The 23,512-nt window shown below is 41.3% G+C and overlaps 1 protein-coding gene across 2 annotated transcripts in view; it reads right to left on the bottom strand.

Annotated features, from left to right (window-relative positions):
- rab27b (RAB27B, member RAS oncogene family) overlaps positions 1-23,512 on the bottom strand; it is a 73,887-nt gene that overhangs the window by 35,371 nt on the left and 15,004 nt on the right. Inside the window, exon 1 of one of the 2 annotated variants that reach the window (XM_038733893.1) lies at positions 381-918. The exons of the other annotated variant lie outside the window; for it this stretch is intronic. The gene's annotated coding sequence lies outside the window, so the exon portion shown is untranslated. Of the gene's footprint in view, positions 1-380; positions 919-23,512 lie in introns of those variants that run through there. 2 annotated transcript variants of the gene reach the window in all.

Raw genomic sequence — 23,512 nt, 5'->3', positions numbered from 1 at the left:
CAGGGTTATAAGGTTCCTGCAGCTCATTCACCCATTTACACACACTCAGTGTCTTGCGAAAAGACACTCCAGCAGGTGAACAGGAGGAGGTGGGGATCGAACCGCCAACTCTGTGATCCCTGCTCTAACACCAGAGCCACAGCCCCCATGTTGCTTATCGATTTGTAAAAACGGCCACCTATGTACCAATCACATTTCCCTGTTAAAAAGATTTTTTGTTGCTCATTTTTCCCTTACAAATGAACACAAACCCTCCATGTCGCTCCCAGGTCACCCTGCAGCCAGTCACATGCCTACAAAAAAAGTCAGCAAACAGCTCTGAAATGTACTTGCCAAATACTAGCCAAACAAACATCCTGCTGAACGTCTGAGCTCCTTACCTCTCAGTGGCTCCTCAGCTGATTCAACAGTGTGAGATCCTGAGGGTGATACGAGCCGTCCGGAACAGCTGACCAGCAGCCCTGCATCTACACCCACTGAGAGACTGACTGACGGATGGAGTGACTGAGCGGGAGGCTGGGTCGCTGGATTGCTGAATACCATTCAGCTGGAGGCAGCAGAGCAGGAAGCCACTCCCTCACCGACCAGCTGACTCGCTGCCTGGCTGGAGGGATGGATCACTGGTTTAACTTGCTTACTTTCTTGGCGGTCATCTTGCTGACTGAACTGCTGCAGGAGTAACAGCCCAGCGGACCGACTCATTAACTGACCAACTAACCAACTAATTGACTGACAGACCAACTGGCCAACTTACTCAAAAGGCTGACTCACAAAATAATCGGCAAACTGAATAACTGGCTAAATGATCAACTGACTAACTGGCAAACTATTCTCTTACCAACTAAATAACTGACTGACTATCCAAACGGACGACTAACTGATTAACTGACTAAAAGATTTCATGACCAACTATGAAAGTAGACTAGCTTTCCCCTCTTCCTTCTCTGCTATTTTCTGCTTCTCTCAGTCTCTGTGTAATGGGTGGGTGTGGCCAAGCTACCGTAAGCTAGCTATATACAGTCTATGACACACACACACACACACACACACACACACACACCCACCCACCCTTATCAGTTAGTAAGGGCAGAACAGGGTAGCCTCAGGTCATACTGGTGGAGGAAACTATGTGTGTGTGTTTAGTTAGCAACAGTAAAACAGGAAGTTTGTATGAAATGATGCAATACAAGCCCCAGATAAGTGAATAGAGGAAATGCATTCTGTTTATTATCTGTCATCCAAAGCCCAAACACAACTAGTCTACCACAGGTTGCGCAACGGACAGCAACTTCAGAGTGGATTGAGAATATACTAAAACAAATAGGAGATATTAATTAATGTTTACTCAGTGGAGCAGTGGGCGGAGCTGCTGGTTTTCTCACTGTAGTATTCTATGTCAAACTGAGTTTACTTTTCATGAAGACTCCATATTTCTCATCACAGAAAAACAAAAGACTCCTGAATGATTCAACTGCTACAAGACAGTTTCACTAAATAACTGTAATTTGCTACAGGGTTATGTAAGATATAGTCTAATATGTCTCCTAAAGGATACAGTACTCAATCCACCATACACAACATATATTTTCATTTTGCATTTTTTACAATTTGTTTTATATTTACATTAGCCTACTTACAGTTTAAATGAATGTACTACTTGCTTATTTTGTTTCAGATAATTTGTGATTGTGCTTCTGCCAGTTTTAGACTTAGACGTAGATCATAGTTCTTTGGCTCCACACTGATATTTACCACACCCAATGAGAATAATTCAACTTCCAAAGCAGTTCTACCCTGGTAAAATGTAAATGCAAATGTAAATGCTCCGTACTTGTATAGCGCCTTTCTAGTCTTTTCGACCACTCAAAGCGCTTTTACACTACATCTGCATTCACCAGTCAAACACATTCATACACTGAGCCTCAAACGGAAATTTTTGCCAACCCGCTCTACCTCCTGAGCCACAGCCGCCCTGGGGGGGTTTGTTTCAAACTGGAACAAACATTTAAAGAGGCGGTATTATGCTCATTTTCAGGTTCAAAATCCTATTTAGGGTTTGTACCAGAACAGGTTTACATGGTTTAACACCACTTTTTTTTTTTCATACTGCACATTGCTGCAGCTCCTCTTTTCACCCTGTGTTGAAGGCTTCGTTTTAGCTATGAGTGATGCATCTTGCCTCTACATGATTTTTGTTGGGAGTTGCACATGTGCAGTAGTTAAGGACTACTAGCCATCTCCTCGTTGGCTTGGAGGGACCTGTTTGCGTTCCTGTTTTTGCTTCGTTGGCCTCGGATCCGTGCTTGCCCATTTCTCTGTCGGCCAGTTGTTGGACCCCTCTGGATACTGAGGTATATAGTTAGTTTTCGGGATGTGCAGTGTGGGTGCGGGGCAGGGCTGTGCTCCGGTTTGTTCTGGGTTTGTGCCTGGAGTTCTCGGCCCTTGATGGATGGGTGGGTTGTTGGTGGCATGCAGCTGAGCAAGTTGATTTTGCCTCGTTGCTGGTTTGGCTGGTGTTGCATGGCGGCCGGGGGGCGCGCTGGGCATGGGGGATGTCGGCTGGCGCCGGCGGCCTTAGTTTTTTCCGGCAGTTGGGGGGACGGTGGACTTTTATTGGCGGGTGCACGGTGACCTGTGCGGCGCGTTTGCTGCCGGGCTGGGGCTTGCTGCTGGTGTCTCTCTCCGCTGGCTTTCGCTGTCGTGTTGTTCCGTTTGCTCTCTCTCATTTGCCCGACCTCGCACGCGGGATTCGCGGGGGGCTGCTGGGCATGGGTGTCGCCGTGCTCGCGCAGTGTGCGCGTTGGGCTCGTCACTTGTGCATTGGTGTTGATGATTGCGTGGCATTTGGGCATTGTGGTTGTTTGCTGCGCGGCGGTGGGGTGCTGGATGGGGGAGGCCACTGGTCTATGTTGTGTCTGCGACGCGGTCGGTCCGGGCGCTGCTCTTCCTCTTTTGCGTTCCGTCGGCATTACGTTGTCAACTGGCATTTGGGTCGGGGTCTTCTGCGTTTGCATCGCGGTGCATCTGGGAGTCTTTGTTTTTTTTTGATTTGATTTATTCTTTTTCTTTCTTCCACCCCTATTGGCTACTGGGGTTCTTGCCTGCCTGTTACAGTCGTGGCGTCCCACTCTCTCTAACAACTACATTCTTTAACAGGCTTATGCGCACACACATGTACATACACACACATACAGACACATTCACCCACACAGACACAAACAAACTTAGGTTGTCCCTGGTAGAATTATTCCTGATGCCTTTCTTTCAGTTACTTATTTAAATTAATTATTATTCCAGCTCTCGTGGCTGTGTTGTGTTGCTTATTTAGTGTGTGTGACTGTTTCTTGTTTTCATTGTTCTCTTAGTTGTCTTAATATGTCATTAATATGTCAGCTGTTTATTGCTGCTGTTCGGCTGGTTTTCTTTTACTATTATTATTATTTTTATTTTTTTTTGTTTGTGTTTGTTTGTTGTTGTTTTTCTCCTCCCCAAGCCCCCTCTCTGTTCTCTTGCAGGTTTCGTTGCTTTCTGCAATTGGTGTTTCCCACAGCTTTTCCCTGTTGTCCCCACCCTCCATCCCCCTTTCCCCCTTCTCTTGCAGGTGTTGTCCTTTCTCTGTGCTGTCTGTTTGTGCCCCCCCATCCCCGTGTCTGCCCCCCTGTCCGGCCCGGTGACAAATCAATACATAATTAAATAAATAATAAAACAGACAAAGGAGTATTTTAATACTCTCTTGTTAAAGTAAAATCTGTCTGGCACAATATGGTATCCAGGTCATTATACTCTATACCAGGCTGCTGGGCAGGACAGGTTTAAAAAAAAAAAAAAAAAAAAAGGACTACTAGCCAATCAGAAGCAGAAAAGGGCAGGTCAGTGAGAAGCCGGTAAACACGGCTTGGGTTCAGCTGTACATGTTGCCGACCAGCTTAGCAACATAGACTGGAGCAAGAGTTTCAGAGGGGTGAGTTATTAATCTGTAACAAAAGTATCTTTCATCCATAAAGTTTTAACTGAGCTCTGTCTCTACATCACAGTAACAACTTTATGTCCACTGACTGCCTGGAGGGTAGCTAGTGTTTGGAAGGGAGAGGAGAGCTGTGTGCTGCAGCTCAGTGTTTTTCCACTGGTGTTTTTGAGGGCGTGTCGGAGTAGCCGCTTGGCGAGCGTTATATGAGGCGCATTTAGCTTTCATCCCTGTGACGTCACAAGGATGAAAGGAAAGTGTCCGGACAACAATCAAGCTGTTTTCAGGCAGTTCAGAGCAGAGTTTTCTGTGGGAGATGGGAACCTATTACATGCACAAAAAGGTATATAACTCAATAAAGGAGAGGGAAAAGCCTAAAAGCATAATAGCACCTCTTTAAGTCCTGAACTTCTGTCAGTCTGCCCTGAGCAACATCGTAGCAGCTGTGTGTCTTCAGCTGGCCGGTAGCCATCACAGCTTCATAACAAAACGTCAATCATCCAATAATTAATAACAGTGAGCATTATCACTATGCCAAGTAACAAGTAGTGTAAGGGATTACAATTTCCCACACAGTAATTATATTACAGTTATTAATCCAAGTAATGCTGCGTTACTTTGTTGCCAGAATGCAATTTGCTTTTGTCCTAAGTTTGTCTCAGGCAAAGATGCAAAGAACTTTGTTGTCACACTCCAGCTAAACAAAGATTGGATTTCAGAGCAGGACACGGTGGTGGAGAGACGTTAAGTGGACCAAATCTGAAGAAACTTCTCACTGGGTATATTGCAGAGGAGATGTTTTAGAGGATTATAGAAAAATTGCCCACAAAGAGCAATGCTAAGCTGCCACAGAGAAAGCTGACATCAGAACAGATAACAATAAAAGCTTCTCTGAGTCAGCAGTTCCACTTTAGATCGCAACGTTGCCACCATGCCAGCATGTAAAAGAATCAGAGGCAGGCACACATTTGATGTTCTAGCTGCCAAGATAGAACTAATTCATTCATCATATGAACTGCTTGCTAAGTTGGAGCCACTGTGACAAACAGTGCATAAAATTTTTCCAAGGTGTTCAAAATATATCAGCCTGTCAATACAGAGTCTGATTCTGAACTGGAAGAAGACCGTGACGAGACGAAGATGATTTTACAGATTTCACAGAAGCCCTCTCCTTACTGATGGTCAGTTTCCTCTTCCCCTGTGTATGCGTCGCATACAATTAACCTACTTTCCAGGAGTGTTGTTGAGAAATACTTAACTTCCTGTGCAGACACCAAGGCAGCGTATAGGAGTAGCATTACAAAATACACAGCTCCTTTGGCCAAGGCAAGTCAAGTTGCATCACAATAAGTGGAGAAAGTCAACCACAGAAAGCTGCCGGTGCCGTCATCCACAAGTTGGAACTCCTTTTACAAGGCCAGAAAAACATAAATCCCCATGAACGAGCTGAACAACTTGTGCTTTAAACTGGGAAATATGTGCTGAAACGACAAGGAGTGGCAATTCCTGTGGGAAAATAAAAAGTATAAAATCAATAAATCAAATTGTATTTTTCAGGCCATCCATACTCTCACTTCTTGCAGCTGCGAGTTGTTTGAAGTTTAAACCCCGATGGCTTGGAGATAAGGGCAGGAGAGAGCTTGTGAGGGAGATTCTGACCGCAGTCTCGCACAGCTGCTCGTGCAGAGGACCCCTGCCTCTGTGTCCATGACGTCAGCCAGCCATGATGAAATGTTTTTTTTTTATATTTGAGATAGAGCCCGAGGACAGCTTCTCAGCAGAAAAAGATATAATGGATCATTTGAGGTCAGGGGGGTATGAGGTTGAGACTCTCTGTGGAGCGGCTTTTAGTTTAGTCGGCGTGGCGCTCACCTCTTGACTGTCTGATATGAGGTTTCAGAAGCTTCTGCTAATGAGATGCACTCATTGTTTCTTTTCTGAACATTAGGGCCTTTCTTAATATGTCAAGTTGAGAGAGACTCTTGCTTGCTTTAAAAAGAAAGTATAAATATATACATACACTGCAGTTATGCAGTTTGGCTGATTGTTGACTCTTCCTGTCAGGTAAATTATTATGGATTCAGTTCTAAAAGGAGCAGGCTAAACGGGTTGTCTGTCACCTTTTCGGAAGGGGAGGGGGGGAGGACAAAGTAATATAGTAAAATAAAGTGTAACTAATAACTTTCTATACCAAGTAATAAGTAAAGTAATATTACTTTTAAGCCAATTCCAAAACCAACCTCCTAAGTTATTTGCCCAACACTGATGACGAGCAGATGGCAGGAGGATAAAAGGATACAGGGGGAGGATACAATAAGGCAGCTTTAAATGAATGTTTGTAAAAGTGGTCCCTTTCACACCTGTAGTTCGGTTCATTTGGCCTGGACATGGGATAAAAGTCTAGTCAGTTTTTGGTTCACACTGACAAACAAACTAAGATGGCTGACAGGTCAACTTCTTCATTGTACCATTTTTGTGATTTCATTATGCTATGTGGCCTGGTCAGACCAGAAAGTGGCACAGCGAAATTCATCTGCAAGTTTTTGTGAAACATTTGATTTTAGAAGCTTGGTGACAAAGAGAATACCGGCAGGAGTAGTTCGTAAACTACTGTAGCTAGCAAGCTAGCAGCTAACTCTCCAGCCAGCTAGGGACATCCTAGCGCTAGTGAGTCACAATAGCTGTCCAAGCGTGTTCCTATTTTCTCTGCATTTTACCTTTTGTTTTCAGCATTGTAAGCTGTCAGTTGACAAGCTCCGTTTAGTTAGGATAGTTCCTTCCACACACCATCAACTCCTGTCTCAAAAATGTCTGCAGTTGTGGAGCAGTTTTCCATGACAGAGGAAAGAAATAGTGGATGGTGCAACACCGCTAATCAGGCACGACAGCTTCCTCCATTTTACTTTTCAGCACTTTCAAGAGAGCTTGCTATTGGTCAACTGCACAAATTGTTATTAAATTCACCTAATTGGAACTCGACACTAAACATTTGTGCGGATTTACTGCACATGTTGTCTCTCACACATACTGTAAATTTTATTTGTGCCTTCCCAGATACCTCTGACTTACATGCATTTTTTAAATGTCATAAGATAAATTATAAATGTGTGACTGGACAGATATTATTGCTTCCTGAGTTACAAAATAAATAAAGTGAAAATATCTCTTGTCCTCTCTCATCTGGTTTGGAGTCTATTTGTGTCCAGGCAGGAAAGCATCATGCAGCTCATGTTGGTGACCTTTAGGCGACGTTAAAGGCCACCTAACAACAACACAGTTACAAACAAGATCTATCACTGGCTCTGCAAGCAGGAGACAATATAAATCAGACTTTATTCATTTCTCTCTCTTTTTTTCCTTTTCATTTTCATGATACCAGGCTCGATGTGGCTGAACTACACAAACAAAGATTTTCTCCCATTATCCATGATCGTCTGACTATTTTGCACTGGTTATCCTGTCCAGAGCGAGCTGGTGGGGCTACAGGAAGAGAGAGCTTCTGCTTACACACTACCTGGTTGTCTATCTTGGTGCATTAAGCTTTGACTTCAACTGCAGGAGACCATTACATTTACTCAACAACTGAATCAGAAAAGCAGACACAATCCAACAGCTCAGCTCTGCTTCTTACTTCATCTGACTGTCTTCTTTCCCAACAAGGAGATTCAAAGATTCTCCATGAAAACAAAACAAACCTTTAAGACTTTAAGGTTATGTAATTTAAAACATTTAATTTAACATAAAAGCTGAATCTACATTCTTTACGGTTTGTCATAAACATAAAAATATTGGTATATACAGTATAAAATAGGAAGCTAGCATTGAATTAGTGCATACTGCATGGCTGGGAGCGCATCCATTAGGAAAGAGAATATAAAATAGAAATTATTTTGCGGTTTTCATACATTATAACTTAATTTGAGGCCATATTTAAAATGTTTAATAATTTATTAAGCCTGCTGACTCTAAATCAAACTTTGTGGCTGGTGGGGCGCCACACATCTATTGACCGGCCACCATAGATATACTTTATTGTCCATTGTGTTTCCCATGGGGAAACTCTTGCACATCCCATCTGCCCACTGAAGACATACTGCACAACATCTGCAGCCAACAACACATTATGTTTAGATGATGGGAAGCTTCATTGCAATGGGAATAAATGAAGGTTTATAGTGATTTAGCTTAGATCAAGGAACCCTAAATCTTCTACCACAATATGAAAGCTGGAATTCAAAGTGAGGTACAACCTGTTTGTAGAACATCATTGCATTGATTGATTGATTTACTGATAGACTGATTTTGTCTGTTTGATATAATAAATTGAATATCTTGGTTTTTGGACTGATAAGAAATTAGAAGATGTCACCTTGAGTCTGAAAATTCATCAAAACCTAATTCTTGACATTGAAAATAGCACATTCTCAATACATAGTAAACTTACTAGATGTTTCCGAAGCTTTAAGCCACATCTTGTGTGTTTGTATTTGCTTAGTTATCACGGAAGTGGTTTAGTTCAGAGGTTTTCAGGTTTTTCAAGTGGGGGGGCAGGGGGGCTCCAAACTGTTTCAGCGGAGGCTAAGTGAATAGAAGTGAAAAAATATTTCTCATCACATTGTTATTAGTTATCAAAAGTAGATAACATAGAATAGCCTAAATTTGTGAGATTTGGTAAGAGAGATAGTTCAGGGATTCAGTAGTTTGCCGAAGCTTTGTCTGAGGGGAGGCACAGTCTCAGACAGAAAACCCTTGGTTTAGTAGCTATATGGTTATCAGCAAATTGGCTGAAGTAATGACAAGCTTCATTGCAACACTGGCCAACAATATCATCCCTACGGTAAGGTCATTTCTGAACCAGAAAGCCTGCAGCTCAGGACTGGCTGTAAGAGTTGTGTAGGAATACAAAGTAGTGTCATTATTGTATACAAACCTTTTAGTAAGTATGCCAATCCCACACTTCACTGAACATACTGAGAAATATGAGTATGAGAAAAATAAATCCTTGATTCTTGAATAACATGACCTAAGTGTGTAACAGAGCAGAGACAAGGGCGACAATGGCGATACGATCACCTGTTATCATGACACATCAGGTCACATAATGCCAACTCCATCCACAGAGAAAGTCCATGAGACGGAAAGCTTTGGAAATACAAAGAAATTGGACCATGTGTTGGGAAATCTACAGATTAATCAACTGTGAAAATATACTTAGTTCAAGTTGGTTTTTTTATGAAGCTAATTGTAGCTTTGACTTGCAGGCATGCATTCTAACATTACAGTGATTAACTAATAATTTGTAGACTTTAAATGTTTCCCATTCAATCTTTGCATGACTTGAAACTGAAAGCAGAAGGTTTGTAAGTAAATAGCATCCCTTATTCAAATAGCAGCAGTCCGGTCAGTGTTTCACTGGATGAATACAGTTGGGGCCAACATGGAGGCATCGGCAGTACAGTGACATCACTCCATGGTTAGTTCAGCCTTTCATTCCGTTCCACATGATTTGCTTAATAGGAAAATGCACTGAGGGCAGGCAGAGACAAGAAAGGCCACTGGACCAAACAATGGATCTACTGAGACAACACAACCACTCACATCACTGTGGTTTGACTACTGCTTCTTTCTTTCTTCCGTACACAGACGTTATACATGCACGTACTGGCAGCGAACTCTGCCCCCAAAGACATTGCTTTAAAAAAAACGTAAAATCCCTCAACTCCTATTGGTTGTGTGTGAAAGGGCAACGGGGTCCAATCCAATCTGCTAAGACTTTGACATTAAGCATTAACATGCTCTGAATCGGGGACAGCAATTCCCACAATTCCCAGTAAACCAGGGAGAAACAGAGAGCGCCTTAAAATGAACTGTGTTAATATATTGGCTGGGTCTCACTGGCACAGAAAAATACAAAATTCAACGGACATGGTGACGTGGATTAGTTCAGGGTGAATGCTACCTCTCACAATAACAACACACAGACAGCTAGCATGAGTTTAACAGGGTCCACTTGTCATACAACAGTAATTGCTGCTATCAAGGTTGAATGTGAATAGTGGGAATGCTGTGTGTCTTTCTGGGTGTGTGTCTCTTACAATATTCCATGACTGCCGGTAGTAAAAACAGCCCGACACAGGAGACAAACTGTAACTAGCAGTAGAGACATTTCCTCTAGTCTTTATGTGCCTGTTACAATTTATCTCACACATTTCTGTCAGATGTGATGTCCCCTCAGATAAAATCTAGATGATACTGGAGACTCTTTCATTTCCACTTAACCACACAAATTTATCTCTGTAGGTCAGATCACAAATTGGCCCTCCAGAGAGCATTTGGCTTCAGAAGAACAACTTCTGATGATATCGTCCTGCCGATAGGAAAGGCTTCATGTGTCATTCCAGAGGGCATGTAAACAAGACAAGCAGGAGGGACATTTTTTGGCCTGGGTTGCGCCACTCAGGATACATACTGATTAGTGTTTGGTCTTTTCCTGTTTCAATATGACAATGCTCCCATGCACGAAGCCAGCTCCATAAAGAAAGAGCCCTGACCTCAACCCCATCCAAAACCTTATGGATGAAGATGAACGGAGATTTTGAGCCAGGCCTCACAAATGCTCTTCTGGATGAATGGGCAAAAATTGTCCACAGACAAAAATCCTGTAGAAAGCCTTTTTTAGAAGAGCAGAAGCTGGAATGGACATGGAATTAATGTGTGGGTGTCCCAGTACTTTTGTCCATTTAGCGTGACGAGGCGCTGAGTGTGTTTTTCTGGTCGTCGAGAGTTGAAACGCAGCGCTCGTCACTGTCACTTTGTACCCGGCCGTCCAGTTACAGTGCAGGAGAGGCGGGACAAACACCACACCGAGCCATCTCAGCTTTTGAACCGCAAAAGCTCATGAACCCACATATGGCAAGTCCTCGCTCTACATTTTTCAAGCTTCTCTTCATGCAGAGCAAGGGCCGGAGCAAGTAGGCCGTCTCAGCTGAAAACAACGCTGCGCCTCCAAAGCGAACCCTAGTGTTCCCAACTAGGCGTTTTCAGAAGAGCAGCTGGCATTTTCAGCTGGTTAAAAAACGCTTTGGTAGACATGGGCCCCAAAGATGTTGTAGTTCTAAATTTAAGAATGTCCTCTTGATTCATCTAAACACATCTGCAGTACCACCACTAAGGTCTCAGCTGAGCTGAAGGTGGAAAACAACCAGTCAGTCATGCAGTTTCTATTACAGCCGAGTTAAAAACACTGAAGGAATGTCCCCTCCTATTTAAAACTGTTTACCCAGGGATAGACACTCAGCAGAACACAACAACTATTTCTAAGAGGAGAAAAGTCGACAGCTTGTAAGTGAAAGGTCACCAGTGCAAATCCCAGCACGAAGACAAAGCTGCTCCTTACTATATAGAGAGAAAGCAGGGATATTTCATTTATTATCTTCTTATAAATATGCATGACACCACCAGTCAGGTCAGGTAGTGTTATTTAGAAGCACATTCATTTGCATCAATTGGCAATGCAACTCCAGAGTGCACAGCTTGCAAATAAAACAATGGATGCAGGTGTTGCATGTCATGTGCTGCAGTGGGGATGTGCCCTTGTGAATCATTAATTTTCACAAAACCTGTCCATTAACAGTGAGGAGACAAAAACGAAATGTTATAAAGGTTCATAAAATATTTGGTACTTTTGTTTGGACTGTGAAGTGAACTACTCGTATAAAAAAGGTACTATAGTCTTTTTATATATTGTCTGTGAAGTCTTTTGTATTGATGGCTTTTAAATCACAATGTTCGGTTGGTAGAGGGCTCAGTGGTCGTTGGCTGACCCTAATACAACAACACACACACTTTGGAGAAGCTCTCCTGTGACCAGAACAATCTGCCTGCAGCATGTCAGAGAGGATCTTGAAGTCAGTTCTGTAATGAAGAGGTAGCCAGTGGTGATGTTTGAGAATCTGACTGGTATGAAGATGAATTTTAATTACTTTTCCTGTCGCCACCATGAGGCTGACATTTTTGGTTTAAAGTGAAATGTCTCCACAACTAACGGATAATTTGGTTATATGCAATTAAATGTTTTACACACACACACACACACACACACACACTCATGCTCCTTCAGAACGTGAACACCTGCCTTTTCATTTGGCGGCGCGATGAGGTCAACCCCCCCCCACCAAAGTTTCTGAGCTAATTTCTGCAAAACTAATGGCATTCCATGAGGCTGACCACAGCTCTACCGTGATCTGTCTTTTGTGCTAATTTACTAATATTAACATGCTAACACGCACAACTAAAACAGTAAATATGGTGAACATTACCTTCTAAACATCATTACGTTAACATTGCATGGTTAGCATTTCACTGCGAACGCCTCACAGAGGTGCTAGCATGGCTATAAACTCTTTAACCCTGTTACTTGTTACCTGGGCCTGGGATTGGGATTCCTTTTACTGTATTGTATATACGTATCTGCTGTATCTAATCCTGGATCCCACACAAGAATCATTTTTTCTGTTCAACAACAAGGCATTTGTGACATGCAGAGTTGATAGATGTCGTTCAAGCAGTTGTACAGCAAATATAAAGTGTTATCATGAGGTGGTAAAATATAAAGTTTGCTATCTAGTCACAAAATCTAACATATCTTGAGGTCATTAATATTAGAAAAGTTAGTCAAGGAAGAAAGTCAAGTATATTGTTGGATGTTATCTGTTAGGGATGCACTGAATGTTCGGCAACCAAAATTAATCAGCCGAAAATAGCAAATATAGCACTTTCGGTGGTCAAAAGGCCGAAGAAATTTTACCGAACAATTACGTTGACATGTCGGCAGCGTGGAAGCATTTTAAAGTGTCTAAGAAAGACGCAAAAATCGCCGTTCGCGGACTCTGTTGTGGTGAATTGTCTACTAGCGCATACATTCCATCTGTGGTTGAGAAAAGGCAACAAACGGTCTGACCTGCTTTGAGTGTTGCTGAGAAGGTGATTAAGCTAGCCACACCTACATTTGGAGTGCACACGTATTCAAGCCTTTATGGTAAATCCACTGAAACAGACCAGTGCGAGCTGACAGGCAGGTTAAAGGCTTTATCCTGTCAGCTTCTCTCTTTACAAAGACAAGTGTTGCAGGATGACAGTCCTACCTGAAGAGAAGTTCTAAAGTCTTCATGTTACGCCATACGAGAAACACATACAACATTATTACAACATTATCATCAAACCCACATCAAATTGGGTCGGACTTCATGAATATAGCACAAGGATACACGTGACAACGTCCGGTTTTTGAAATAAGCTGTCTATACAGGATGGAAAGTATAAAACATATTACATGTTTACATTAAATGTAAATGGAAACATGTAATTTACTTTACCAGACCCTCTCGGGCCTCAGACCCACCCACCATAGTCTCTCCAAATCCTGTGGGAAACATTGAGTAAAAAGACTTTTTTTTTTACCACTGCATAAATTAATTAGCAAAACATTTTTGCTATTTAATTTATGCAGTGGTAAAAAACTAAAAGGCCAAATAAATGGGGAAAAAGTGTGAAAAATTCATTTGTTCAGCATTCTGGAATTTTTAATTTTATTCCGTTTTGGCTTCGGACAAGATTTTCATTTCAGTACATCCCTATTATCTGTTTCTCAAAATATTTAGAAAGCTATTTGAGCTTAGATTTGGACAAGATGGGGTTTTTTTTCCCCCTCAGAAGTGAAATGTAACATTAAGTATGAAAAAAAACATAGAACTTCACATTTGTTGCGAAAGCTTGGTTACACCACCTCTGAAATGAGACATTCTGCATTACATTGACGTGCCGAGTCTGAACAGAGAAGCCTCTCACAAACTGAGAACAGGTATTTACTGTTTAGACACACCGGGGCAAAATGTGACTCAGCGAACGCTCCCATGGTTGTTGTTGTCAGCACAATGGAGTATGTTGTAGCTCGACTCCTGATCATCGTGTAATAATGTCACTCTCTTCACAGGCCGCCGTGATGTTGACAAGTCAGCAGAAACGGCAGATGCGGATCTAATGACCACATTCTTCTTGTCTTCTTTTGGATTAATGCCGCAGCAACAGTCAATAGCAAATCCATTCATGGAGACGAATGTAAGAATTTTTATTTATTGATTAAGGCAGTCTGTGAGGATAATGTCAGCAACAGATAGGACTTTTAATTAACTCAGATTCAAATTAGCTGTTGAAAAGTTTCTTTCCAAAGCAAGAGAACAGCAATTTGGAGGAATTAAGACCCCCTTGAACAAAGGCGTGAGAAATATCGTATGCTGTACTATTGAGCTTAATATTTCTGCTGATTTCAGCACTTTGACGTGTGAAGTGAAAAACGGATTAATGGCAATTCCATTTACTAAATCAGACAAATCCCCATTAACGTGTATGATTTTAAGGTTAGGAAATAATTTTGGCCATGATTAAAAAGGAGTCAACGTTGGTTGTACAGAGGAAATGGAAAACAAAGAGCGGTCTCCAATGTCCAACGCTCTTTCAAACCAATCCAAGCACCGCAACCTCCACCCTACACAAACTCTGTCATTCTCCAACTGACAAGAGCCATTTCCACGGCCACTAGAAGTCATAACTGTAAATATAGGTCATTTCCAGGCAATTTCACTAACAATTGATGAGGTCTTGTTTCTTGGAATGGCAGTCTCCTTTATTCATTAGCATCAAATCATCAGTCCAAAAGACAACACATGACCTTTAACTTAGGAACTTTGAATGCTGAAGAGAGGAACAACAGGCTGATGACAACTCTGCTATAGGCTGGAGACGCATACATTTTTAAACTGCAGACTGCCTCTCTCTCTGTGTGTGTGTGTGTGTGTGTGTGTGTGTGTGTGTGTGTGTGTGTGTGTGTGTGTGTGTGTGTGTGTGTGTGTGTGTTAGCATTTAACAGTCAGACTAAAGAACAAAATATAATAAAAAACAAAAAGTTAAGGATGAAGTAAACATAAGCGATGTAGTGATAATTTTATTCAGCTGCTTGAGGACATCTTGCATAAGGTGCTATTATCGCTGTGTGTGTGTGTGTGTGTGTGTGTGTGTGTGTGTGTGTGTGTGCGCGCCATTTAATGATTTACCAGAGGATTTTATTGTTTCTCGCATTTCACACACTTCCTGCTGATAATATTTATGTACGTGATAGAGAAAGAGATGCCCCTGTCAGCTGAAGCTCAGTGCAAGAGTCACGAGTCCCCAAATGTGGAGGAAGAGGAAAACAAAACACAGCCAAGTTGGGGGGGAAAGACATAAGTTAGAGGAGGTGACCAAGGAGGATGAAAGGGGGAACAAGGAGAGAAGGAGGGTAAGGAGTTAGAGGAACAGGGGAGGAAAGATAAGAAGATGTAACAAGTGGGCAAGAGGGGGTGTAAGGAAGAGGCGAGGGAGCAGGAGGAGATGAAAAAAAGAGGAAGAGGAGGGAAACAACAGAGAGAATACAGAGGATGATTAGGGAATAAAGGGAAGAAAAGAAAATAAAGGAAAGGATAGAAGAAGAGAAGGATACAGAAGATGTAGCAAGAGGAAAATTAGACCAAGAGAAGGGGGAAAAATGGCAAAAAAATGAGGAAGAGGAGAAGAAAACAGCTGGCAAATGGAGTGGTTTGAGGCAACTACACACAAATGGACACAAGGTTCGCTGTGTTTATTTGCTCCAAACAATGTACTGTACCAACTGTGCCGATATTAGTTGCAAGAATGCTAGCAACAGACGCGCTGACCATGTGACCACTGACAAATGACCTGTGTTTGTGTTCAGTGATCTCAGAAGTCACCAGACACTTCTGTCTCTATCCTTTCTCTTCTACTCTCCTTACATTTATGAAACATTGCATTATGCAGATGCATCTTCACATGGCCCCCGTGGGGATACACACATACTCAAGTAGGGCTGTGCAATATGATGATATTGTTTGACACACTTTATCGTCATATTTTCGTCAGTGGACGAAAGGGGGCTTTGCCCCCTTTGCCCCGCGGTGAAGTTAGTTTTACGTTGGATTGTCGACAGACGTCTGCCAAATGTCCGATGTAAAACTAATACACAACTTCAAACTTCACCACGGTCCTCTCTTACAAATATGCTGGTGTTGCGGAAAAGAAATTTGCATTTAGAATAAACAAACGTGGAGGAGAGGAAAAAACTTACTCAGAACTGGGTAATACTGAACAGGAGGAATCAGAGCATGCGAGCAAAAACAAGGAGCTCATACCAAAGAGAGAAGTCTGTTGAGCCACATGACACTAGCTCCTGGCATGATGTGCTGGACAGGTAATGTTTAATGACTTATCCCCGGACATTCAGCTTACTTTCTAGTTTACTAAAAAATGCTGTTGTTGTGATGTTAGCTATAGCAGCAGGAGAGTTGTAGTGGAGCAGCTGTGCTGCTCTGGGACCATCTCATCCTCTCGTGTTAGCTAACTTAGCTAACGTTAGTTACATTACTTGCTGTGTCGTTGTTCACTCTGTTATCATGGTATTTGTTCTGGTACTGGATTTCTCCAGAATCGCACAAGTTACCCCACCTTTATGAGGCAGAGAAATATCATGAGTTACTGTTGGAAATTTCAATAGTATTCCACAAAATACATTTGAGAAACGTGGCTTCTTTTATTAAATGAAACAAAAAAAAGAAATACCAGCAAGACAAAATTAGATACTAAGGGGTTGATATAACAAGCTAAAAACAAATTGCAGATTGCAGGTTTTGCATCCCCACAGTTTCAAATGAGCACAGTATTATATCAAGGAGAGCACAATTTAATAATCTGAGCGAACAAATTAAGTAATTTGGGTAAAAATTACTACATTAAGCTAACAAAATAAGTACCACTTTTAATGTGAGGGCACACAACTAATTTGAATGAATTAGTTTGTAATGATTGATCTCTATTTTAAAGCATTAAAAGTATCTCTCCATTTAACAGATAATATTTGTTAGATTTTCAAATTTTTTTGAAATATCTATTCACTTTCTCCACATGCAATATAAGAAAAATTTAATGCTTGTCAACTTGTTCAAAAGGCATTAAAATATTATATATATCCATGCTCTAGAAAATGACTTAAGAGCAACTAAAGTGTGGATGTATAGATGGAAACCACAGTGACTCCCAGTTGATTCAGGTCTATAACAAGCTCAGCCATAAATAGTTTATGGTTAATTCCTCCTCCAAACCACTCAGAGAGGGAAATGTGTCTGACTGCATTCCTTAGGCTTCTGAATTTCAACTCATCTGAAAGTGAATACCTCCTCATCTTTCATAAGTATGTGATGAAGGAAAGGAAAGAAAATACATTGGAGAAAAAACAGAGGATGATAATGTGGATGGAGGAAGAGTTAATAAAAAGGGATGAACAGGACACAGGAGGAGGAGAGGGAGAAAGAGCAGGACAAAACTAAATGATTAATCAGTTTCATTTTTCAAAATCACAACTTGAACTATAATGTACATCAGTGGACCCCAACATGCATTATGATTGCTTACATAAGTCAGTCAATGGTGAGGAGAGTTTCCTTTCCACAAGAAAAACAAAAAACAAAGATTGGGGACAAATAAACATACAAACCACATTTTTTTTCCCTGTCCTGTTAATCTTTGTCTTGCAATCAACCCCCTCACATTTATCTTGTGGCCCCTTGGAGGGGTCCCATCCCCCAGGTTGGAAAACACTGACTTACAACAGTTTCTACAACAGTTTCTTAGCTGCTCAACTGTAGGGGGTGAACGTTTTAGTTGATAACTGTTGACTTCACAAGCTATACTGTAATGAGAACCATCGCTGACAAATTTAATCAGCTGTAGCTAATTAACATTAACTCTGTGAGTGGGCCAAACTGCAAAACTCTTGGCTGGTGTCTGGTGAATATGCTCTCTGCATGCCAGTGTCTGTACCATTTATGCGCAGCCAAAGATACTGTTGTTGAGGAAGAAATACCACTGTTGTTTGTTCTTTAAAAAATCCTGAGGGTTTATGGGAGAAGTGGTGGTCGAAATAAAAGATCTACAAACCCGAATTGCGTCAACTTTCAGACAGCTGTTTGAAGTCATTGTGAAGTATTAAAGGCAGGCATTTGGAGGAGGCCCTTGGAATCTCCTTTAAAGCAGATTGTATTGTTGTTGTTAAGCTTATCACCTTAAAGTTTCAGGGTGCTGGTATAGTTCATGGTGTTCCTGGGATGCATGAATTGAACAGAGTCATCGTTAATGTTTTTTTAACACCGGTGCTTTACAGACTATGACGAGTTTGAATCTCTGCTGCGAAAAGACCAGAAGGAGAGAGAAAAAGGAGTGAACTGCAGTAGAGTAGAGAACAGGAGGGATACCATGTAAGAGAGATCATGAAAAAATAATAAAAGGACATGAGAAAACAAACAAACAAACAAAAAACCCAGTAGATGAAAAACCAGACTGACGATAGTACAGAGAAAAGAAAAGTATAGAGGCTAAATCCAGACACAATCACACACACACACACCAAGAACTGAGGATGTAATCCATCATTTTATAATACAACATATCAAATGACAATGTTAATGAGGTCGCTCGTAGTGACCAACCCACAGAGAATTATCACCTGAATCTGACGCTTGGCTTTACAGAGCTTTGTAGTGAGTTTCAGCTCACTGACTAGCTGTCCAGACCACAACTTTACTGTTTTGGTTCACTCTCGCCGCTCTCATAGTGTTGTTTTCAGTCGCAGCAGGTAGCTGTTTTCAGTAAAAATGGTCTATAAAAACCCACTGCACACTACCTGCTCAGCACCAAACAACAGACAGACACAGTTAAGAGACTAGCTGTTGAACAAACTGGAGCATTTAGCAGGTAAAGACCCAGATATTTCCCTCAGGGGTTGGGAGATGCCCAGAAGCGCAACTCCAAATGAATAATAATGTTGCAATGATATTGCAATGGTATTCTATGTTGGGTTCACAGCTTCTACTGCCCAATTATTATACAGATTTAAGCATTATGACTGCATTATTTGTATGTTTCTTGGCATAGCATGACAGCAAATAGTAACAGCCTTTTTCCACATCCAGCAGAGACCGAGCTTCATTATCTTTCCATTACAGACGTGTGTGTGTCCACCTTATGCATGCAGTCCAGTCTCCGATTTTAGCTCTTGCTTTGCTTAAATATAACAGGTAGTGATTTGATTTACTGTTGCTATAGAAAATCAGAGGAACTTTAACTGCAAATGATTATCTTGCATGTGATGTATTTCATGTTGAAATAGAACATTGGGGGCCAGAGAGAGATAAGCATTTTGATTGGCTCACACCGTCTGTGAATGCTTTATTTGAATAAAGTTGGATATCCTGAGCCAGCCTTTGTAAAAGCTATCTGGCTGCAGTCTGAAAAATGCAATGATGCAAATCTGATTTACCAGTTTGAAAATGCACCCCCATTACAACAATTAAAACCATTAATCATTGACTAAGACACAACTTAAAATTAAGAGCCAACACCTCTTCTTCATCCTCTGAGAGCGCCAGAGAGAGCGCAGTGGGAGGGATGGAAGCAGCAGATGTAACATCGTGACCAGTAACTCTTTGCACTTGGAAAACAACTCCATACCTCTCCTCCTCCTCTTTTCTCTCCCTTCTTCATCTTCTCTCTCCTTCTGCCTCCGTCACCAGGCAACTAGCCTTTCCTCCCTCTCTTTGCTTTTTCTCTTTCTTTCTCTTTGTCACTCCCCCTGTTCCTCATAAATTAAAACTCCCTCCTTCCCTGGCTAGATGTAGAGTTTATACTCTGTCAATATGACCAGGAAACATTTATAGTGAAATAAATGCTGTATGAATATGTAAACTATAATAATGCTTTCATAGTCATCATGTGTGCATAACCCTCTCTGCCAATGTAATTTATTTGTTTGCTACAATATCTGCCCTGGCAACTAAGGCATGACGAACATTTATATGGTTCTGTTTAATAACTCCAGGGGTGAGGTTCTTCGTCACAAGTTTTCTCTGCTATTTCTTCCTGAAATGTATTATATTACATAAAATTGCTATAATATGTGTCAAAAAAAAAACTTAACTCAAAGCATTCGGTTAAGGTTTGGTAAAGATGTCACTTTAGTTAAATACTGACAATGCTAACTTGAAGCACGACACAGGATATGTTGACTTTTTCCCATAATCACCATCCTTCATATACCGCTCACAGCTAAAACTAGCTATTGTTCTGTTAAATAACTTGTGAACCTCTAATCCTATCCATATGCTTTAAAAAGTCAGGTAAAGCAGATGTCTCATTTGGAGAACGGAGAGAACGTTTTATCAAGTTCAGCAGCATTGATTCATCAAGGAAACCCATGTAGTTTCCTCCTCTGAAACAGTTAGCAATGGTTGCAGATGCTCAGTCCCACCCCCACAGCTTATGTTTGTCCATCATCTACTTCAACAATCAAACTGTATTTTTTTGGAAACTTCAATATGCAGAGATGGAAACCAAGACCAAGTAGGTTCGTGTTTGCTTGTATGGAAACAAACAAATTTGCACGACTGATCACAGACTAAAACAAAACCAAGATGGCAAAACAATGGTACACAGTTGACGAAGCTTTGGAATGAATTCTTTCTGAGTCACTAGACGATGTGGTGGTGGAATCCTCAGATTCCAACGCACATACCTGATACAGCGTGGAGTAGTACTGCCAGGGAACAATATATATGTATGTATCTTGTTTGTTATTAATTAATAACACATTAATCCTTGAAGTTATCTAATGGATGGCCATTCATTATAAGTTTGTTGTAAGGTCAAGTAAAAAAACATCTTGCAACCCACAAACGAAGCTCAAGACCCACTACCGTTAGATTAATGTACAATTTATTTTCAAAAGACATGGCAAGCAACGCGTTTCACGTATTGCTTCATCAGGCTTGCCTTTTTGTAGTTTGTTATAAGGTTGCTAATTTTAGGTGCTTTGTATGCTTATACCGTCAAATTAGCTAGTAATCTTAGCAGGCACATAGAGTGCACGTCAAATCAAAGGTTTAGAAATCTGTGTGTGTGTGTGTGTGTGTGTGTGTGTGTGTGTGTGTGTGTGTGTGTGTGTGTGTGTGAGGTAGGTTGACAAATCCACTGGAGAAATAAAGGCATGAAAAGACATTATAGGCACATTGATATCTGTGTATTTTCTTCCCTTTTTATTTTAGTCCAGAGGATTAAAGAGGGGATGCAATGATCCCTTGTAGCCACCAGGATGCCTCCTGCAGACAGACTGAAGAATGTGTCCAGGAGGGTCTGTGTTGCCAGCAGAGGAGACAGAGGTCCACACCATACCCTTCCTTCATACCAGCGCGCCTGAGAGGTCATGAAGCAGAAGGTGGGCAGGGAGATACAACACCTCAGGCCAGGAGAAGCCAGGAGCTGGGTAGAATGGACCTTAGGTGACAGACGTGGTCCAGTAGCTTCCACACTTTTCCCCCCAAAAGAGCCGCTGGATCACAAATTTTCTGATTCAAATTCCTGCTGTATGCGGGCCTTATGATTTACATGGCACTTCTGAAACAGCCATGGGTTTAGAGACTACAGGAAGAAGTGTACACTATCCTGTTTCTGTCATGACCACAGACAAGTCCTTGGCAATTAGCCAAACCATACACATGAGCAATCCAGAACGTGACATTGAGAATGTCAGGGAAAAGGGCACCCCAGACTCTCCAATCGTCTCCACAGTCACCAGCCACTTTACACCACCATAAAACAGGCATGCAAAGCATCTTGGCAGCCTAGGAAGCACATTGCCATTAATGAAATAATGGTGTTCATGTGGTAGGTTTCGTAACTCATGCAGGAAGGTACCTATAACAAAAACAAATGCAAATGCCATCCTTTGATGGAGACACTGTCACCAGGCACAACAAAGAAACTGAGAAATGGCAGAAAAAAAGCATCATAGCACATTGTTGAGTGGTGGACTACAGCAACCAGCTCCTCCAGTATTACTCCATGCCAACAGTTGGCACAGGACACTGCTCTACCACTTCATCGACAAAGTTACAACCAACAGCTATATTTTGCGCAGAGGTGGGTCTGCAGTGAGAGTCTATGCCCATATCTCACAGCTAGTTCATGGAAGAGCTGTCGGCAGAGTTGTGTGGACCCTTAAAAGGCAGGGACATAACACCCAGAGGGGCACAGTGCTTAAAGGAAAGCGAGCTGGGACAGGAGCGCTGCTGGCCCAGCTTGGACTTGAGTCTGCTCCTGGCGGATTTCCGGTCTGGACAAAATGAGATTCAGGCTGACCAAGCAATGGGAGTTCAGAGACTGTTGCGAGATCTGCTTCATCAACATCCCGGATTAAGCACTCAACGTTGAACTTTTTATGTAATGAAAACCAAATTATCATCACTATCTTGTTACTGCTGTTTATATTCTCTGAGACACAAAGTCAAAAAATGTACTGCAGAATTCTTTGCGAGGTGTATACATGTATGTATACAAATAACTATACAGGCCAATGGTGTTATAAAATAAATACAGTCAGGCACGCTAAAAATTGTTCTAGGTCTTTGAGGATTAACCAAGTAGCCTACACCTAATCACAAGCAGGTCGTGAACCCGGTCCTCACTTTATATTTGCCTGTCATTGTCACTGTCAAAAAAGTAGGCCAACTGTTAGATTCATTACTACAACAGAGAATTAAGGCCACATTAAGAACAAATTAAGGATGAAGAAATTTTTATTTATTTTGTATTTCGAGAATAAAGCCGAAATGTCAAGAATAGAGTCAACATGATGAGAATAAATTTAAAATGAGAAACCGCAGACTTCAGTATATCTTGGGTATTTACAGCTTCTGTAAGTTTTCAATTTTGAATTTCTGGCATTATATGTTCTATTTTCTAGATTTAGCTATGTTGTTGGCAAATTGCACACATTTAAACAAGGCTTGTTGGTTCAAAAATAACAAAAAGACGTACTATATTGTTTAGGAAAAGTGAAGACTTGAGTATTGAACAGTTGTTTGATACATTCTGTACTTAGTACACAAAAATGTATAGAGTTAGGTGGATAGCAAAACATGGAGAAGGAGTGTTAAATAAAGATGGTTACGTTGATATCAGCTCCTTAGTGTTTAAATGCGTTTGCTCATAGAAAACAAAAGGAAGTCATAAAATACAACATAAAATACACCTCTGCATTCTCCTTTGATTATTTTATCAAGACATTTCTCACGGTAGGTCGAGGAAGAGGAGTCTTGTTTTCTATGGGTGTTTATATGGGAATATGGATCTTTCAGATCAATTGGAGGAGAGCCTATAGTTTGCATGTTCCACATTTAAGTGTGTCAAACAGTTTGGGACTCACTGAGTCTTGGTTCAGGTGGTCTTGATTAAAACTCTGCTAACTAGTATGTAATAACTGACTGGATGTGACTGGATGTCTAAAGCGGCAGTGTTTGTTCTTTCTGACTCTTTGGTTTGCAGTGCGTTTCAACTTAATATGTTACTCTCATCCTTTCTTTCACTTTATCTCTCTCTCGCAGCCTTTTACTCCTC

Source organism: Micropterus salmoides, unplaced genomic scaffold (assembly GCF_014851395.1).
Source record: "Micropterus salmoides isolate LMB-PRFRI ecotype aquatic unplaced genomic scaffold, ASM1485139v1 Ms_hic_scaffold_20, whole genome shotgun sequence".
NCBI classification, from domain to species: Eukaryota; Metazoa; Chordata; class Actinopteri; order Centrarchiformes; family Centrarchidae; genus Micropterus; species Micropterus salmoides.
The sequence above is the reverse complement of the archived record's forward strand: the minus strand, read 5'-3'. Positions and strand labels throughout refer to the sequence as shown.